The following is a 20,272-nucleotide window of genomic DNA, read 5'->3' as shown; positions in this document are numbered from 1 at the left end:
TGCTACCTTCTCTGTGAAGAGACCTCCTGTTTGCGAGTGCAATAGTAAGAGCGAGGCTTTTATGCTGTTGTCATGGTGTTGCTAAGAAAAGATCATTAACGTTGTATATCGTGAGAATGCACCATCAAAACACGGCTCTCTGTCACGTCATTCAGTCACTGTCACTTTATACTTCTCTGTGATGAGCTTTAGTCCCCTTTTAATGTCATAACTCAGGAAACTTGTTTTGTGTAAGAGAATGTCTGGGTTGTTCAGTAAAGAGGATTTTTTTTAAAAGAGCAGTGGAGGTCAGCTGTTCAGTATAGGCTGTTTCTGTTTGCGTGTGAACAGAGAAATACAAGAAGTCCAGGAGTGATTACTTGTTTATCAGTGGTTATTTTTATGTGTGTGAATGAAAAAAAATGTTCAACAGATGTCACCGTGGTCCGAGGTAAGTGAGGTCCTGCTGTCCCTTGCAGTTCTGACTCACTGCTTTGCTTGGACACAGTGGGTTAACACGCACAGATCTTAACCAGGGAGCAGAAAAACACATGACTCACACAGATAAAAATGAATAATCTATTGCAAGACTTGTTCACTGTTAACTGCTCTGTTAGCAGTTAAATGTAGTTTAAAGATGTATTTTTTAAGAGGTAGAATAACTATTAATAATGTTGCTGCTGTACACTTTGGCAATTATATTTAATTAAATATATGCTGAGAAAACACACAACAAAACAGCAAAGCCTTTTGAATGACATGCTGAACTTGTTTAAGACTGAACAATAACTTTTTCCCTTTATATCCAGAGGCTAGTAAACAAATTTGTTTTCAGAGCTGAAAATCTTGAATGTAGGTGATTGGAGTTCAATTCCAAAACATCTTTGAGCAAGAACCGCAGCGATGGCAGCTACACAATTAAGCTTATTATTATTATAAAATTATTATTTAAGATTGTTTTCCACTTTTTGCCATATAGTGTAATGTCATACTCTGTGATGCTACATTACTCATTCAGCAGATACTTTATTCATTTATTTTGAGTCATTTTTCCATGTGTTTGAATCTTGAAGTCCAACAATCAGATTAACTTTGGTTTGTCCTGAATGAATCTTGAACGAAATTCAATAATGTGCAAAGAGCCAACCCTAAATTATTTATATTCCTATATCCCAGCTATGACTGGGATAAAGTTTAACATCCAGGCAGTCATGAAAAAGAGGATTTACAAAGTTGAACGCAGTTAGAAGAATGTTAGCTTACTAGTTTCCATCAAAAGATGATAGAACATGTGGTAACTGAGGGATTTCTAAATAACTAAAAAGTAAAACCGGCAGCTCTATCACTTTAGAGGTAAATGGAGACAGAGAAGTAAACAGCAGCAGGTTTGTGAAGTTGAGCTAGCTGACTTAAAATAGGGTGCTACGTATCTGGTGACTAGCCGCAGAGCCATGGTTAGCATTAGCATTAGCAGAACAGAGACGGAGGATAAACACTAGCTTTTTCCCTCAATAAAAGTTAACGTGAGGGTCCCCAAGGTGCAAAGACAAAGACAAGACCTAGACTGAAAATCAGAGGTAAAGAGGAGTTCGCGAGAGATGTGCAGTGAGTGTCTAGAGCCATCTTTAAAATATGAAGGAGGATCAGTCATGGTCAAGAAAGACATTTAAACTCACACCAGAATCGCTTATAGCAGCAACCAAGACTGCATTTAGCAATGCACACACAGAGATTCACAGAAATACTCTGTTGTGGGAAAAATACATCATTTATTGATGATACGAACACACCCCACTACAACACTGCAGTGGCCTTACATCTAATGTCAACAGGTTGCATGCATGTTTTCATGAGAATGTGTATAAGCCATATTAGATAACTAAAATGTAAGTTTAAAAAAGAGACAAGCAATTAGCATTTAAAAACCAGCTCATAATCTACAAGTTAATGTTCTTTGAAAGTACACTTTTATTTCAAATTGAATGGGTGTTGAATTCCAGCTCTTTCCTATCCCAGCCATCTATGCAACACACTGCAGAGTGCAGCTCAGTGCTTCTGTGTGTGGAAACAATTGCAAATTAAGTGTTTCATCATCGTTTTGTTCTTGCTGTTCCTTCTCAGTAGCACATATTATTCACAGTTCAGTGTGTACAACTTCAAGTCAAATGCAAGTTAAAATTTTTAATCCAATTATTACAATTTAATGATTTCCCTTTACATATTAAAAACATGAATTCTTTTGTTCCAAATCTGTTTGTTGTCGTGCTTCACTTTATACAAACGCATCCGCCAAAGGAACACGCAGTTGCGATGATATGATTTAGCCCAGCAGTGTGCTGTTTATTAAAAAATGGGCCGACTGCTGAGCTCAACACCACCCCACTGTTTTTGAATAATAAGTATTAACATTGTGCTATCTCCTCGGTGAAAAATGCTGCACTAGAGCAGCGATAACTTTATGTGTTTGTGTGGGTAGCATGTAGTACATGTGCAACTTCATGCAAATAAATGCAACTGAGTTATGACCTTATTTGGATTAACAGGAAGGCTTTGTTGTATAGCAAGGGCTTTATTAATTCATGAAACTATCATGCTGTCACTCTCCCTCCTGAGGTGATTAATATGTCTGTAACAGAAGAGAAGTGAATTCCCTCGGGAAAAATATGCACTATGAATCCTCTTTATCATTTATCTATTCTGTGTATTTGTATAGCATAATAAATCAATTTCCATTATACTCCTAGTCACACAAAGCTGTACTTTGTACAATGGATGCCCTGCCACATTATTCCATACAGGGTATGTAGTCATATTAAGGAGTAACTATATTCAATAAACATTGTTGTTTTTCCTTGTAATATATTTGGATATATTTAAATCATCATTTCAAAATAACATTAATAGTTGTTATATTCTTGTATGAAATACGAGTAACATTTCCACCACTGTCCTTTAGAGCTATGATACAATGAGGTCTGTTCTGGAAAAACTGCATTTTCTCTGCAAGTCTACTGTTTTTTGTGACCACATAACTCTATATTTGTGTTGTCTGTCCAGAACACATTCTACCAAAAAGACCTGATCTTTGCCTTTATCTTCATCTACAAACTGTAGTTCTGATGTTCTTTTTGGGCAGCAAAGGCTTTTTTGTTTCTGGCAAGCCTCCCATGCAGGTCAAATTTGTGCTATCCCCTTTATGATTGTAGATATATTTACTTTGACTCGAGCAGCTGCAGAGTTGCAAGCAGATCCAGTGACTCTGTTTTGCAGAAAACAGTCCTGGGCAAATTGATGTTTGTTTGAAATCCACACACATGGCAGAAACTGCATTTAGACAGGGTCAGCATTGAACCTTGACGCAGATAGGCCACAGCAGCAGAAGACCACACCTGGTGTCACTCTTGTCAGCTAAGCACACTTCCCACAGCTTGCCAAAACTAGACAAAAGAAGACTGGAAAAATGTTGCCTGGTCTGATGAGTCTCAATGGCCATAGGGCAACTTCAAGCTGTTGTTATTTCCAAGAAGCAATGTTGCAACAAAGAAATATCGACAAAACACAAATTTCCTTACTTTTTGTGCTAAGTTTATTTTTCTTTCCAACTGATCATCATTTAAACACTGGAGCCTAACTGAGTGTTGTTGCTGACCATTTCCATCCCTTTATGACAACTGTGTACCCATCTTGGGATGGCTGCTTCCAGAAAAAGCCCACAGAATTTCTCTGAGAAATGTTTCCAGCATCTTGTGGATTTTGTGGTGTTTTCATGCCTGCTGTGTTTAGTCTGTTTAAATCAAGCTCTGTTTCATCGGAGCGCTTGTTGAATTTGATGTGAACAGTAATCGCTCTCGGCTGCAGACCAAAACAAGGCCCTTTTAGAGGAGGCGGTCTCAATCCAGTTCAAATAAACTCCAGGGCAGTTTGTTTATGGTGTAAACGTGATCCGAGCTTGATCTGACCCAACTACCACTGTATGTTGCAGGTTACTTTGACAGAATAGTATTTGCTGTAATATTTACATTTGATAAAGTCACACAAGTGTTAGCTTTATATTGATATCAATATTGTTTACACAAAGTTTCTAAGGTGCAGAAACTTTATGTTGTGTAAACTATGAATTTTCAAGCAGGAAATGACCCCCTGGGGTTTAAGAGGTTAATAGGCATCTTTCAACATTATGGCAGGAATAAAGAACATACAGAATTATCTTAAAATTAAGTGAAATTTAAATAAAATACTTGAATTTTTGGAGTAGATACAAATCCACACCACTCTTAGTCACTCAAAAAGAATATAGCACATTTTTTCCCTCATTTTAGTCGGTAAAGCAGGGTTCATGTCCTTCATGTTCTTTCCAGCGCTGATTTTACTTCACAGCACTAAGACATGCCAGATAGCACTTCAGCATAACCCTGTTTGAGAACCAAATAGATGCTCATGCAAACTATAGAGAGCAAAGGCAAAACTGAATAAGTGGAGGAGAGATATACAGATAGAGATGAATGAATGAGGTGAAGGGCTAAAAAATATCTTCCTCTGATGGGGTGTCAAAATCCCTTTCCACTGATGTCCCTCTTAACCCTGAATGTGTCAGTGTGCCCGCACATGCGCACTGACACATTTCCATACACATATACAAGCACAGCTATTCATTTTCTTGAACCATCTGGTTGGAGTGTTTAAAGCCAGTTTAGTGAGACCAGCACGGATAGAGAGGAGAGGGGGAGCAAGGTAACACAGGGGTGAAGCAAGTGAAAAAACTCAAAGGAATGAGTGAAAGTGTCTTTTTGGTCTCGTTGTCAATCATTCCACAGCTTTAAAATTCAAAACCAGTCTGGATTAAACAAGTACAGTGAGTTTTGGTAAGCTACAATACAAAAAAATTGCATCTAAATATTTTGTGCTCAGCCTTTGGAGGAAAACATTACACCCCGAGGCAGCGTGTGCCCACAGGGGGCTGCTGTTCATTTTTTTAAAGTGCAGCTATTATGGTCAGACAAATATCTGTGTCAGCCTACAAAGAGTAAAACGGTGCATTTTGAATTAATGCAAAAGAATTATTGATTAGCGTGCCATATACCATTCAAGAAACACACACAAATGAGCAGCTTTATCATGAGCCCATTCAGGAGATGTCCAATTTCCCCTCACTAGTCAATGATAAGCATTCTCCTTGCCTGTCACTCAGGACTTAGACTGATTCCCTCTCAGCCCATGAGCCCAATTTAGTCTCCACAAGAATCTATCACACAGCGATGTTATCTGCAAGTAACCCAATCTCCCCATCATCCCTCGATCTGTCTTTCTCTCCATGTCTCTCCCCACCTACCCTCTCTTTTCTTTCTCTGTTCCTACTAATCCAGCTTGTACCCTTAACTGTTTCCCTCCTCTGTCTTTCATCTCCTGCCATTCCAGAGGACCTCACAAACTAATCAAGCGTGGAGAGAACTCCCACTTTGCATACAGAACGTATACTCCCATGACAAGGGATAGCGAAGAAAAATGTCTATGTCTTACATATGAAGCCTTTCAACAATGTGATGGATGAGTTGCATTTAGCTTGCATTTAACTTTTGAGACATTTCACTGATATGATTTGATTAATGGCCGGGCGAAGACGTCCACTACAAGAGTGAATCTATTGAGGAGGGAAATTCCCTCGAGAAGATCTCCAATGAAACACTTAATGGCTGGTTCTGTCAATCAGCCCCTCAAACATACTGAGTCAAAGCATAGTGAGAAGATTTATGTTATCTTCCGAACAATGACACCACAGAGAATGCATCTCTTAGTAGAAATTACAAAACATGTTTTTAGTATAGTCAGTATCGTAAATGGCGATTGCCTGGTGGCGCACTGCTTTTCTGATAGGCCTTAGAGAAATAACAAAGGAAATAAAAAGGAAACCATAGGAAGCAGAGCCTGGAGACTCTGAACCCAAACAAGCCTGCATCACCTGTCAGCACTAAAAGTGTAGACAAGATATTAAAATCCTTAATTATGAAAATTAGATGTAATTTCAGCTTTGATGTTGCAGTGCAAAGACCCTAATTAAACTATCTCTTAGGGTCAAACATCTTCTTATCATCAAGGGATAGAAAATTCCTCGGGGATTGCGACCTGGGAGTAAATCTTTCAGTAAGAACCAGATGTTTCGGTAAGTCAGAGTTGCATCCTAATTTGTTGGAAAAATGTGTCTGTCAGTGGAGAAGAAGCCACATAGTTAGTCATTACATAAGAGTCCCTTGTACTACTACACTGCTTTTACTATATCATATTTATGATTTTATATCACATGATTATAAACTAAGTTCTCATAATAAGGCATCATGAGCTCAAATTAATTATTTATTTAATGATAATTTTGAGAAAAAATCTTTATGAAACAGAAATTCATTATCGGAAAGATAGAAAGTAATGATCATGAAACACTAACTCATGTATATGAATAGGAGCCTTTTACTATGATGCAAAAAGTCACAGTTATTAAATAATATCATGTGATAATGGAGTTATTATACAAAATTATGAGAAATTATGTTGTTATTAAAAGACATAAACGAAGCTCAGTTGCAGTGTGTTTCTAACAGGACAAGAGACACTTGTGCAAAGAGTACAAAACTAAGAGTGCAGTAATTTTCCTTACTAAGTATCCTAAGTCAAGCCATCTGATGGAAGGCAGGTGCACCAGAAAACCTCTGAATCATCCACATCATTAAAGTTACACTCTGCTCAGCTCTGCATATTTAGGGTCTCATTAAAGGTATGGTTTGACAGCAGTTTTGATGTCAGTGCAGTTTTCTGCTGCATCAACGTTTTCGGGGGTTTTTACAGTTGTTTTTTTTTTAGTTTTTGTTGTTGTTGTTGTTGTTGTTTGTTGTGGGGGACGTTTGGGGTTGTTTATGTCTGAAACTGAAGCCCAAACCAGGAGTCATTAGACAATTTTCAAAATGACTGTGTTGTTCTCTGCCAGGGAATGCAACAATTATGCTTCAGCTGATTGATTTTTCTTTTTGTTCAAAGCATAAAAGACACCAAAGAACACAGTTTATATATTGCAAAAGTATATTAAACAAATTTTTCTATATAAGGCATAGTTTGAGAATGTCTTTTTTGTTTTTTAATAAATCAAATTATTATTAAGTGAGAGTGTGACAGTTCCTTTTTTTTAATATAAACTTGAAGCTACAGTTCACTTTACATAGTTTCTGCAAATGATAGGAAAAAAATGTGTTTTGCTGCTATTTGCCATTCTGAAGTTGCTTTTAAAAGGAAATCTATTGATCTGGTTTATTAGACTAGAGTTTTTGAAAGATTTCAGGTTACATAAGAAAAAGATAAAAGAAGAGCTGTAGAAGTCAAAGGTATAGTTATTGACCTAAGGCTTCAATCCATGCATTCAAATGGCTTTCTCTTTGTCAACTAATTTTTTATTTTTTTCGTTTCTTTAACATGCTGTATCTTTCAGTAGAGTTGAATGGCCTCTGATGCTTTCCTCTGTGTTCTAATAGGTCACCTCTAGACAGGTACATAATACCTCTCTCTTTATATATATATATAGGCATATGTATTGGTAAAAGTCAAGCAGCATATTCAGTGGAAACGTTAATTCAGAAAACCATGCACCTCCTTTATTAGTGGTAACTTGTGAGGCCTTGGCATAGTTGTCTGTATTTTTCAAATAGGGCCAGTGAAAACACAATTTAGTTAAAAGAAAGTGTTGCTAAGCCGTAAGCATAAACTCACTTATCTTCAAATGCTGGAGAAAGATTTCTTGTGGTAGTCCTCCACTAATCCTGCAACCCTATCAAACTACTGTTGTACCACTGCTAATAAAACAGTAAATTAGAGCAATTTCTTACTGTGAGTTCAATACCGAGTTTAATGTACATTATAGCAACTAGCTGCAAATAAATGGCTCATTTGTTAGTTTATTGAAAATTTACTGCTAGTTGACTGTAAAAATGACAGCAAGGTATATCAGCATGTTTTGTGTATAGCTGAAATCTAACAATATCATTATTGTGTGCACTAATGCTATTGCCAGGTTTTCATGTACGACATGATTGCATGAATAGGTACATTCTAGTCATGTGTAGCACATGCTGGATTTTATGAGTCTCAGATTTGAGTTGAGGGTTTAAGCAGTAGGACAAGATTATTTTAGTAAGAAAAACAGATAGGCCATTCAAAATGATTAACATAAAACGTAAAAGCTTATTTCGTATTTATGATGACTGCAATAATATTGAGTTCTTGTTTTTTGTTTCATTTGTATCTTCTGATTTATGAGTCGTTTCCTGTTCTCTATGTAGTCTTGTCCACTGTGTTTTACTTTCAGTTATGCCAGTGCGTTAGTCTCTCCCCGTGCTCCATGTTCCAATTGTCACGCTTGTGTTGTCATGTCTACGTCTCTCCGTGTTTCCTGTTTTATTTTGAAGAGTCTAGTGTTTCCACGTTCAGTGTGTTTTGTTTTACTACCCCCTGAGGCATCATGTTCATTTGTGTCAGCTGTCTCCCCGGTTGTTTCCACTTTCCTCATTACCCTTCTGTGTATAGTCCTCTGTCTTCCTCTGTTCAGTGTCGGGTCGTCCGTTTGTCTTCATGTCAAAGTCATGTTAACATGACTAACAAGTCATGTTAGGAGAATTTCTTCCAACTGTTCGGGCCCACGCTCTGATTTTTTTCACAGTTACATTTTTGTATGTTCCCGTTCAGTTTCATGTTCTTGTCTTTTGTCATCGTTTTCATAGTTAGTATTAGTTTTCCCAGTCGACGTTTTAGTTTAGTTACGCTTGTGTTTTCGCCTTGCCTCGTTTTTCCGTTTTTTGTATCAGCCATAAAAAAAAGCTTGTTTTTTGTTTAAACATCAGTTCTTTTCTCCCGTGTCTGCTTTTGGGTCCGTTTCGTAAACACACTGCTGATCCCTGCCGTGACAAAATCAGTGAAAAATATAAAAGCAGTGAAGCAACAGAATTTCAAAACCATTTGGACATAAATTAAAAATAGTTATTTCGATTTAATTTAATTTAAATTTTAAAATTTAATTATCTACAGTAGTTTAATAAAAGGGAGTGGAAATAAGAAAAGTCTTCAGTCTTGATTTAAAAGAATCAAGAGTTGCTACTCATCTGCAGTAATACTTCTTAATGTATGCAATATGCATTGTCACATATTTTAAATATATATGTGACTACAGACTCATATATCTCAGTTCCCAATACAAATGTATGAGGGGAACAAGCCTTGTGCTTACATAATGAACATGCATGCATCCTTTGCCTTAGGTTGTGAACTGGTTCTACAACTTGTTAAAAGCAATACCACTGCAAACCTGAGGGGATTATTTATATGCAAGTCTTGTAAAGCCACATTTAACTTTGCAAAATCTGTTCTTCCTTTAATGTTCTTCCATGTGAAGTGGCACGTCTTGTATTATTCTTAGAAGTCTCGCATGTATTGCTTACAAAGACTGTGAAACAGATACCCATCAAACATGTCCTTGCAAAAGTCACGTCTTGGCCTGCCATCACCAAACAAATGACTGCTTTGCCTTCATCTTCAACTCTACATAGATCTGTATCTACTTCGGGGGAAAAAGGCCATCTTAGCATGTCATGTTTTTTAATATCCCCCCCAGTGCCCCCTATAAATATTTATTAAAGATGTACCATTAAGATGTGCCAAAAAGGACCTGTGCAAGACTGTAAGCAAACACCTTTTGTTTAACTTTTGTAACATATTTCTAGCCTAGAAGCCAAACTGCAAACACTATAAGGGAGCAACCATGCTCCAGCATCATGGAAATCATTTGGAAACCCTTGCAGCAATAAGCCTGGACACGGCTCCCTTCAGTGTAACATTTTTCAAAATCCTGAAACAATGTGAGCAGACAAAGCAATGTTGGATTTAGAAGTAGTACAAGAAAGTTCATAGACAAATAGAGGATGTACTGTAATTCCAGAATGGTTTGAATATAAATACTTTTAGACTTTATTTAAAATGGGAGACTCAATATAAATTCTAGATAAAAAATACAACTTGAAATCTTTTTAAATAATTTAACAATGCATTTTACTACTACTGTGTTCAGACACTGATTAATGATTCATAATTTCTCCTGATGAGACTAAAGACCAGTTACCTTAAATTTAAAACTGTATTTCTGTAAATTGTTACTTCAAACAAAGCTTCAGGGGAATACTGTAAATGCCTAAATATCTGAATGACTGATATGACAGAGATACTTTACACCAATGTATTTTTATGGGCTGTACCATCTTTGTCCTCTTTCCTTCTTTCCCCTCTCTTCACTTTTTTGCCTGTTTCTTGCCTCTCCCCACTCACAACATCTCCATTTGGCTGCTGCACTTTCTGTCCTGCTTCATTCTCCCTCCAAGGCCCAGCCTGGCCCACTTTAGACCAGCTGCCAAAGCGTTTCAGTTTGCCTTTGCACTCTTGTGCCTGTGCGCGTTGCATGTATTGTGTGCCAACAGTGCGTTTATAAGCTACAATTTTCAGCTCAACCCTGATTAGGTTACACAGACTACTGTGGATGTTAAAATTATTCTAAAAAATGTAGTTCTGTGTCCACTGCGAGGAAAAAATAGATTTATTTATTTTTTATTTATTTTTTTAAACTGAAATTTTCAGCTTCTGCAGCAACTCTGATATCATAGATTCCACTGTTTTGGGAGGGGAAGGTTTAAAAGTACAAGGCAGATGATTTCTGTATAATCTGCACATCAATACACATTATGCACAGTGCAGGGGAGGTATCCAAATGCAAATGAATATGCAACCCGAGTAAAACCTAAATGTAAACCAAAAAGCATAGAACATTACTTAAAATCAATAGAGATCAAAAGGGCATGGCATCAGACATATCTCCGGGCTACGTGGAAAACTGCATATAAAATAAGTACCAAATATAATCGAAAGGACCTGCAAGATGTCCTGTCTTCTGCACAACTTGAGCATTTTTAGCTGCGAGACTGTAATGCATGAGGTTTGAACTGCCATATGGTTAAATTAGCGGGGAGTTTGCCGCCCTGTTCTTCTTTTTCTGGAAATCTGGCAACGTATCAACGAATGGGTGAAAATTCTTCAAAGTGAGCTTGATTTTCTGTGCAGTCAAGCAATTAACTAATCAACACACTGGCTGTTTTCATTCTCTCAGTGTTGTAAGCAGATACCATTATATCATATTTAGAAATGAGAACAAATTTGTTTGCTATTTGTTTGATTTGTGCTATAAATGTAATTTGCGCACTTAGAGGGGAATGGGGAATGTTTCTATAACTGAACTGAACTGAAGCATCAAACATGCGTTTGCTCATTTGACTGTGCTAGCAATAAGAGATACTATACAAGGATGCATTACTTTTACCGGTGTTTTTAAGTGTTTGCTACAAAGTAAAATCAGTTGACCCCCTACTCACCTGGAACACTCACCTTTGCATGGCTGCCGACTGGATCGTGCTCCAGGGTATCTTTAGTCCAGACACTTTTAAAAAAAATTGGGGGGGGGGGGGGGGGAGTAAGGCTGGGAGGTAATTTTAATGTCCAGATCAAACTTCTTTCAATCTTTCAGCATGATGAATACTAATGATGAGACTGCAGGCGAGCCTTAGATGTGTTTTATAGCCCTCCCGATGCCTGTAAAAGTAGTCGAAGAGAAAAAATGATTACCTCATTCTCCATCTGTCTGAGGGACATGCAAATTAGAGTGGTCAAAGGAAGGTCACAGGAGGGGGTCAAAACACTGTACAAGAGTGAAGTGAAGGAAATTGTGCCCTCGTCACGTCTATAGAAACATCTCATACCTATTCTTTGAGTCAAGTTTCAAGCTTAGAGCAGAACCACAGTCACCTCAGGTCATTTCTTGTTTAAGTCACTAGATAAGGTCTGTATCGGGTATCTTTTTTTTTTTTCTTTTTTTTTCTTTAGGTCACGAGCAGTTGTCTAAGCATTTCACTGCATATCGTACTGTGTATGACTGTGTACGTGACAAATAAAATTTGAATTTGAATTTGAATTTGATTTTGACTGTTTCAGCTCCATTAAACAGTAGTTCAGGGGACTGAATCATGCGATGCTGACATTTCAAAAACAACACATTTATAGGAGTATATCTTCTAAAATCGAGACGGAAAGAGGAAACTAAAACTAAAACAGGTAATATAGCAAGTGATTACAAGCAGGAGCATGCATATGCTTTTCATCAGAATTATAAAGCCGTATTTGCACCTTATACGGTTTTATAAATCTCAGTCACTGTGAACGTGGACACATGTGCAAACCTGATTTCTCCTCCCAGAGTTGCAAATCCTGAATACACTCATTTTACCAGGTACACCTTGCTAGTATCTGGTTGGACCACTTTTGGCTTTCAGAACTACCTTGAGACCAGAACTTGAGATCTGTAGCCTGGGCAACTAATGCAAGGCACGATGGATCCATGCTTTCATGTTGTTTACAAAATCCGACACCATCTTCTGCATATCTTGTTTGTAACAGGTGGTTATTTTAGTTCCTACGGCCTTTGTATCAGCTCAAAACAGTACGGCTATTCTCCCAGGACCTCTGACGTCAACAAAGGCATTTTCACCCAGAGAACTACAGATCAATGGAAATTTGAAAAATCATTGATGGATGGCCCTCATGTTCATGTCCAAAAGTCCAATATGGACAAATTCAATAGGTGTCTGTCATCACCTTTTACAAACATTCATCTCTTCCAAACCTTTTTTTTTTATTGCCTTACTAAGTGCATGCTGGCTGGACAAGATCTAATCAAGATCGGACGCTTTGCACAAAATCTAATCCTGTCAAAATTAACTGATATAATTCTGACAGGATTGGAAAAAGAAGAATTATGAAGTTGCACTTTAAATACTCTCAGTGTGCTCGCTCTGTTGGATAGACTCCACCTAGAGTGCTAAAAATTACTCAGACTTTGGCTCATAATATGGCTATAATGTAAGAAAGGTGTTGTTATTCTACGTACTGTGTGTGTGTGTTTTCATATAATGAGAGTGAAAGGAGATAAAGTAAGAGCGAGGAGTATCCGCTTCAGCCGGTGTTCATACATTCCTTCATGCAGAGTTTGTCTGTGCGTGCGTACATGTGAATCTGATGATGTACGTCTTTGTGTCTTCTGCATGGAAATCAACAATAACTTTATAACCCAGGGGAGCCTATTAAGAGTAGACCTCTCCAGCGTGGCTGTGTGTGTTTAAAAATAGGAGCCATGTGTTAGAGTGATGGGTGAACTTCCCCGGCTTACTCAGGGGGACTCAATTAAAATGAGCAATTTTTTTCCCCACTTCCCTAACCCACAGTACGAGGACTCAGGTGCTGCCTTCAAGCATGGCATTTGTGTGAAGGGGTATGTATTTCAGTGTACTTGTATTACTCACACTGGCTTAGTGGTATATGGTCACATTATAATAACTACATTTCACCATTAAGATTTAAAGTTTAATGTAAGGGCAGGTTTATGTTAATCTCTAATCATCTTAATTTAAGTTTGCAAATCAAGTATTTCTAACCAGACGTGATGCATTGCCATATTCTTGTTTTGAATGATGCCCTTAGAAATTTCTAAAACTGAATAAGAAAGACTCCAAAGGTACCACAGTTGAATCCAGAAAAGGTGCAGTAAGCCTGTTTCACCATCCCATCCCATCCCACATGCTTTATTGGTTATACTATGATCCCTTAACAGTGTGTGGTGTGCTATCACAGTGGGACAGCTGTGAAGCCATGTCACTGGAGCATACTGCCACAGTAGCACCATGTTAATTTGACTGTCAGCATGTTCATTATAATACCAGAGAAAATGGGACGGAGGGACAGGGACACACTCTGTTCTGGTAAAATCCAACCTGGTGTAGTAGCATGGTTGCTTAAATACAGCACATTACAGTAATGACAGCGTTTCTTATCTTCAATATTGCACAGAGAAACGGCACATGATTACTGGCAGTCAAACAGAGGAGGGAAAAATCTGAATAAGTACAAATTAATTCCCCACGTTGCCTTGTGCGGATGTGTGTTTTTGCACAGTCCAAACAAAATTTTGACTCTTTTCCAGACCATGTGAAGCTAAACGTAATCATAATAGTGTTGGTTGACTGTTTTACATGAAGGCTGCACAAAATCCATATAAAACACTGGTAAGTGTCATGCTATGCTTTTTTCGTTTCACTAAGTAATGGTTGACAGTTAGCCTTCAAAACAGCATGGCCTCTTTGTGTTTAGTCAGCTAAACTAAAGGAGAAAAGGAGAGTTTTAATTAGTATTTTTATGTTACTGACAATTTATGCAAAATCCATACAAAGTCAAATGTTTTTTGATCAAAATATTCAATTTTGTTTTTGTCATGGTGCTAAAACCTGGTGTTAACAATGTCCATTGCATTGTTTTATCCATGGTAGCTCAGTATTATGGTAATGTGGTGATATACATGATTGAGTTCTTCATGCTATTGCAGTGCAGCAAATACAAAAAGCCCACAGCTCACAGAGAATTGTAAATAAAACGAACTATACCTTGGTATTGATACGTCTTGGCTCTGTAGGAGGTGAACCCTCACTGCGTCGGTCCCATCAGCTGCTAAACTGTGCACTGTAAGGAAGCATTTAATGACCTTGTCTGTGCCGTGCCAAAAGACCTTTGGATTATTTACTCCTTGCCATGTCTTTAAAAAGAAAGATTTAAACCTCTGTTATAATGGACTACATAAAATTTTTAATCTATTGGATTGTTACCTTAAGTACTCAACTTTCCAAAATGAAAATGTTATTTTTCCATATGGCTCATCAACTGCAACAGCAACAGTGCTGTGCTGTAGTGAATATAAGGTTAACAGTATATAACTGTTAGTTTAGCGGTTTTAGTAAGCAGTTTTGTCTTATGGTTTTTAGGCTGTTGTTGTTATGTTCTAGCTCTAGTTTTATTGCAATGCTCCATACTCTTTGCACCACATAATTATATTGCTGCTGCATTCAGCATGTGAGCAGTTATGCTAATCGATGAATGTGTTTAATCGCTGCTCATCGCAACATGACTCACATTTTCTAACCCTGTTCTTGATCACACAAACACTGGAAACCTCATCACAGACACAAACACAAGTTGATCAAACGTAAATAAAATTTGTAACATAAGAAAACAGCTAGTAGCTTGCTGGTAATATTTTCAAAGAGTTTGCTTGTACTTTACTGTTCGCTACAAAGGTCTCTTGTATTTTTACAGCAGGTTGCTCCACTCTAGATATCGCTTCCGTATTTATGCTGTTGATGCAGGCAGAGGTATAAGACTGTTCATTTGGAGATAGACCCGTACAGCAACCAGCAGGACTCCACTTTGCAGCTCTCACACTTGAGACTCAAATGGCATTACTAACTCTGTAATCTAATCATTGGCCAGTGTAGTAATGTGGTCCACAGCACAAGCCCCGGGAAACTCCTGGGCATACAACCAATTAATTAAGTTAATTGCATGGTTCGCTTAATTGATTACCTTGTTATATTTGCTAGCCTTGATGAGGCTCCATTGCACAGCGAGATAATGTAGACATAATGTGAGTATTAGCCCATAGGCAGCGCTGCTTTCAGGTATCTCTTTCTCTCTTCTCTCCAGTCTGTCAGTGAAATACCAAAGTGTGCAAGTTGTGCAGTGAATGAGTAATTGATGTCAAATTATCATTGCATTATCATAAGCATAATTCGTTTTATTTATTAGCCATTAGCTCAATACAGCCAGTGCAGCAGAAAATTGATAAGCCGGGTGTATGAGTGTGCATGACTGCTGCTGACTGATGCCAACAGGACTCAGCTATGCTAATGTCACGAAGACAAAGGTTGTGCAATAAAATACAAGAGGGATAAATTATGTTTCAGATCAACAATTATCTTAATAATGATAGTTCAGGAATACACATCTAAGACTCAAGTGTTACAAATGAACCGTTTCTCTCAGACAGAGAAAACAAGAGCTACAGTGGTGTGTGTGTAGGGGTGGGTTTTTATAATCGATTCATCGATTAAAATCGATTCTGGCTTGGATAACGTAAAATCGACTCATTAAAATCCTGAATCGATTTTTTAATATAAATTTATTTTGTCCGAAATGCCAGAATCTCTGGTGACATCTCACAAAATTTCAAGAACCACCAAACAGTAAATGAGAGCAGGTACAGGGATTCTGCACATAGACTTAAACACACAGCGCGACCCGCGGATCAGAATCAGTTAGATGTCGCCTTTCTCACAGTCGGGGCTGAAAGCCGACAGCTCGCTGATCCGGGTCCGCGCTTTGTGTTCACGCCCTTTATGCGCTGATTCTAAAGCTGTTAGTTTGATCTCTCTCCAAACAATATTGACCGAATCAGCAGCAAAAGAAGATCCAAACGCTTCACATAAACATCGTCATGAATTCACTCTTTTACTGTTTTGCTTCCATTGCGATGCGCAGCTCTCTCTCTCCCTCCCTCTCTCCCTCCCCCTCTCTCCCCCCCTCTCTCCAACAGTTTCGCTTTCTTCATTATTCGCTTGCTTGTTACACAAGTCTACTGTTGCTTACAGCGCTGTCGGCCGCTGTTTTTTCCCCTTTTACATTCTTCCGAAAAGAAAACCTCATTTCTGCTGTTCAATACTGAACAAATTGAAACTTTTTAAAATTATTCAAAATGCAAAATGCTTAGCCATGTCTCTAATAAAACCGCTGTAACGTCAGAGGTAATGTTGATTAATTAATGGTTTTCTTTCGTTTTTGATGTACTGCAGAATATTTTTATAAAATCCCAGGCCAGGAAAATCACCTACATGTTTTTCTGTGTTTTATCTTCAGCTACTTTGACACAAAGGCATCTGCTGTGATGCTCACACCTTGGATTAAAGTCTTGAGAGTGTCAGCTTCCTTTTTATAGATACAAAAATATGTAAATGTCCTGATCTGAATTATATCTCTGACTGTCAAAATTTCCCAGATTTAAATCGAATCGAATCGAATTAAATCGAATCGTGGATCGAATCGATTCGGGACCTTGTGAATCGGAATTGAATCGATTCTAGAAATCAGTGACGATACCCAGCCCTATGTGTGTGCATCCTTCAGAGTAAAGGTTGTTAAAGCCAGAGGCATTTATCAGTGGAATGGATTGGCCTCAGACAACTGTCATATCAGCACTGCTTTAGGGCAAGGCAACCAGCTTCTCTCTCTTCCTCTCCACTCCTTATCCCAGACTCCCTGCTCCAGTTCTCCATTATCTTGTAGCTTCTTCTCTCTGTCTTCCCTGTCTGTCTTGTCCTAATCTCCCACTCCACCCTTCTGCTCACTCATCTCCATGCCTTTCTCCATCTCGCACTGTTCCTCTCTCCTCCCTCTCTCTCCTCTGGTCTCTCATCTGCTGTGTGTATGAGGGATGACTCTTCCTCCTGGCCTGATTATATTAGCTTCCTGGCTTCACTCTTTTCTGACAGCTCTGACCTTGAAAGAACTGAAGAGTAAGATGCCCACTTTTACAGCTGTAAAAAGCTGCACTATTACTTTTTTCCTTCTATACCTTCCAGTTTTACACTGGAAGATAGCTGCACATAAACACATCATCATCGGAGGGATCATTAAGAAAGGGGCTGCCAGCACCAAAACATCTCACTTCAAAACTCCATCTATTTATATCCAAAGGAGCGCAGCTGGAGGTGAGGGGTGGGGGATTCGAGATGTTTTTTCTTAACTTCTTTTGTACAAAACTTTGCTTTAATGTCCCATAATGGCTCGCTGAATTAGTAGCAGCATCTAACTCACAAGCACACCTTATATGCGTCTTATAAAAACCAATTACCATACCCCATCATGCTCCATGGCACCACTAAATGAACTCATTAAATACACCTAGGATTACAAATCAAAGTAATTGCCAATTAGGATTTACTTAATTGTTAAAAAAAAAAAGTCAAGAATTTGATGCTTTCTCACTCAGTTTGCGGCAGTGCATCAGGTTATATCACACTGTGTACTTGTTTATTGGCCAGGCCATTCTGATGATTTATAGAGACGAGAACAACTAGCCGGGATCAAATTGTGATATACTCACGGCAGTAAATGCCACAGCTGAGGCGGACGGGGACAGGCAGTGCTGTAACTAAAAAAAGGTAAACTCATGACTCTATCTCTGAATTGTATCAGGACAACCAATGCCAAGGTGAGCTCAAACTTTTGTTTGAGTTTCGACGAGTAACAACGGAGATCTGTCTTCTGAGCTGAAAATGAAATGGCAGCACTCTGAGGCTGGAGGCTACTTTAGTTCAGGGCTGCTTTGAGCGAATTCCTAATGTCAGAAGGCTACGATGGCAATATAGCAGCAGGTGATTAGCTGAGGGCTCATCAAGTAAATATTTATCATGTTCACCATCTTATCTTAACACAAGGAGGAGTTAGGGCTAGTGGAAATATCTGTATTTTTTTTTTAAGCTGTTAAAATACTTTAAGGTGACAGCATCAAATTTCATATAATCCAGGAGCTGGAGACCTGCAGGTTTTCAGTAAAAATAGCAGCTTATGGTGACACTAGAGGAAAAAAAATTCCTGGGACCTCTATAAGTCCTTAAGATTCACATCTGTTGGCTATGGATGTCTGTTGAAAATTTCATGCAAATGGATCCCATTGACATTTGAGTCTGGAACTAAGCTGCAGATCCCCTGCCAACACTGCCCTCCCCAGTCTGGATGATTAAAACAGGCGCTAACTGTGGGATTTAAATGCAGAACTATATTTTGGAGTTTTCTGTGTTTTCTGGTGCACTGTCTGTGGGGTATGGTAAATGTCTTGTTACTCTGCAGCATGATCTATCTAAATGCCTTGGGCTCAGCTATGGAAACACCAGCCTCTCTTTAAAAAAGTGTGGCCATTTAAATAGAACACTAAATCAAATTTTGCCAGAGGGAATGGAAGCCTATTTTCTTACCCCCCATCACTATATATAGAACATTTGTACAATATATGGACATGCCTGTGGGTTTCTCTCAATATAGAGATCGGTAGGTGAATTTTTGCTGCTTAATTGCTTCCTTTGCACCGAGTCACAAAGAGCAGAGTAGATCCATCCCTAACCTACTGCTTAAGAAAACAATAGCACTGCAGAAAGGGCTGAGCAAGTGCCCATTTAGCTCGTGTGCAGGAGTTAACACATGCAACCTAAAATATTCAAGAAGTACCACTCATGCGTTTGTCCTAGTTGCATCTAAGAGGATTTGGCCATGCTCACATTCCTTTTAGGGTTCTCTTGGGCTGTTACTTGTAAACTCGGGGCCCTACTTTGTGGTTGGTTGACTGAAGCTGCATGTATAAGGTTTACTGATGGGGCAAACAGCACACAGGCGGTCGTATTTGTTGGCGCACATGTGCTTCTTGACTGTGAATGTCAGTGCTTATCAGAGTAATCATGGGAAAAAAGAAAAGCAAATATATGTTTTCAGTAGTCATACAAATAGATTATCCAGGCACAACGATCGAAACCAGTTATATATATTTTTTCCTCATAAAACAATATCATGTCATGATATATTGCATGTCTCTGTAATTCTTTACCTTTTCTCTTATCAGTTTAGTCTCCAGACATAGATTCGTTTTAAATCTACTCACGGTGCTTCTGGATCACAGCCAGTCTTTTGAAAACAGCAATTTCAGTCACCCGGTCTTTGGTGTCCTCCACTGCTGCTATAACATGGCAGCAGTAATAGAAAACTATAAAAGGCCTGTGCGCGATGACAGAGTAATAACAGTAGATTTAAACTGTGGCAGAACAGGCAAGCCTCTCCCAGGCATAATGACTAATACAAATGCATGTCTATGAGCCAATAGACTGAGGTCAATAATCATTGCTTTTTTAAACTTCATTATATGAACACAAAATGTTAAGGCAAACCACTTTGGTTCAGCCTAAACGAACTCCAGAAATTCCCAGGATTACGTCCAAACATATATAATTTGCTGTACGATGGGGAACATGGGAGAGAGCTACACAGAGAGGACATGCAGATGCCAATGAAATGACTATTTGGGATTAATTTCAATAAAACTAATATGAGCAGAGTCATACTGACTGTGATATGTGTACATTTAAAACACACACACACACACACACACACACACACACACACACACACACACACACACACACACAGTAATTCAAAGCCATTTCCAGAGCTGAGCAGTTGCCTGCAGTGTTGCGGAGTGGTGTGACTGTGATGGGTCAAGCCTCCTACAAATGGTTTGGAATGCTAA

This window comes from Rhamphochromis longiceps, linkage group LG10 (genome assembly GCF_057381845.1).
Source record: "Rhamphochromis longiceps isolate RC_006_pf linkage group LG10, R_longiceps_female_GT1.1, whole genome shotgun sequence".
Taxonomy (NCBI): domain Eukaryota; kingdom Metazoa; phylum Chordata; class Actinopteri; order Cichliformes; family Cichlidae; genus Rhamphochromis; species Rhamphochromis longiceps.
This window is presented reverse-complemented; position numbering follows the sequence as displayed.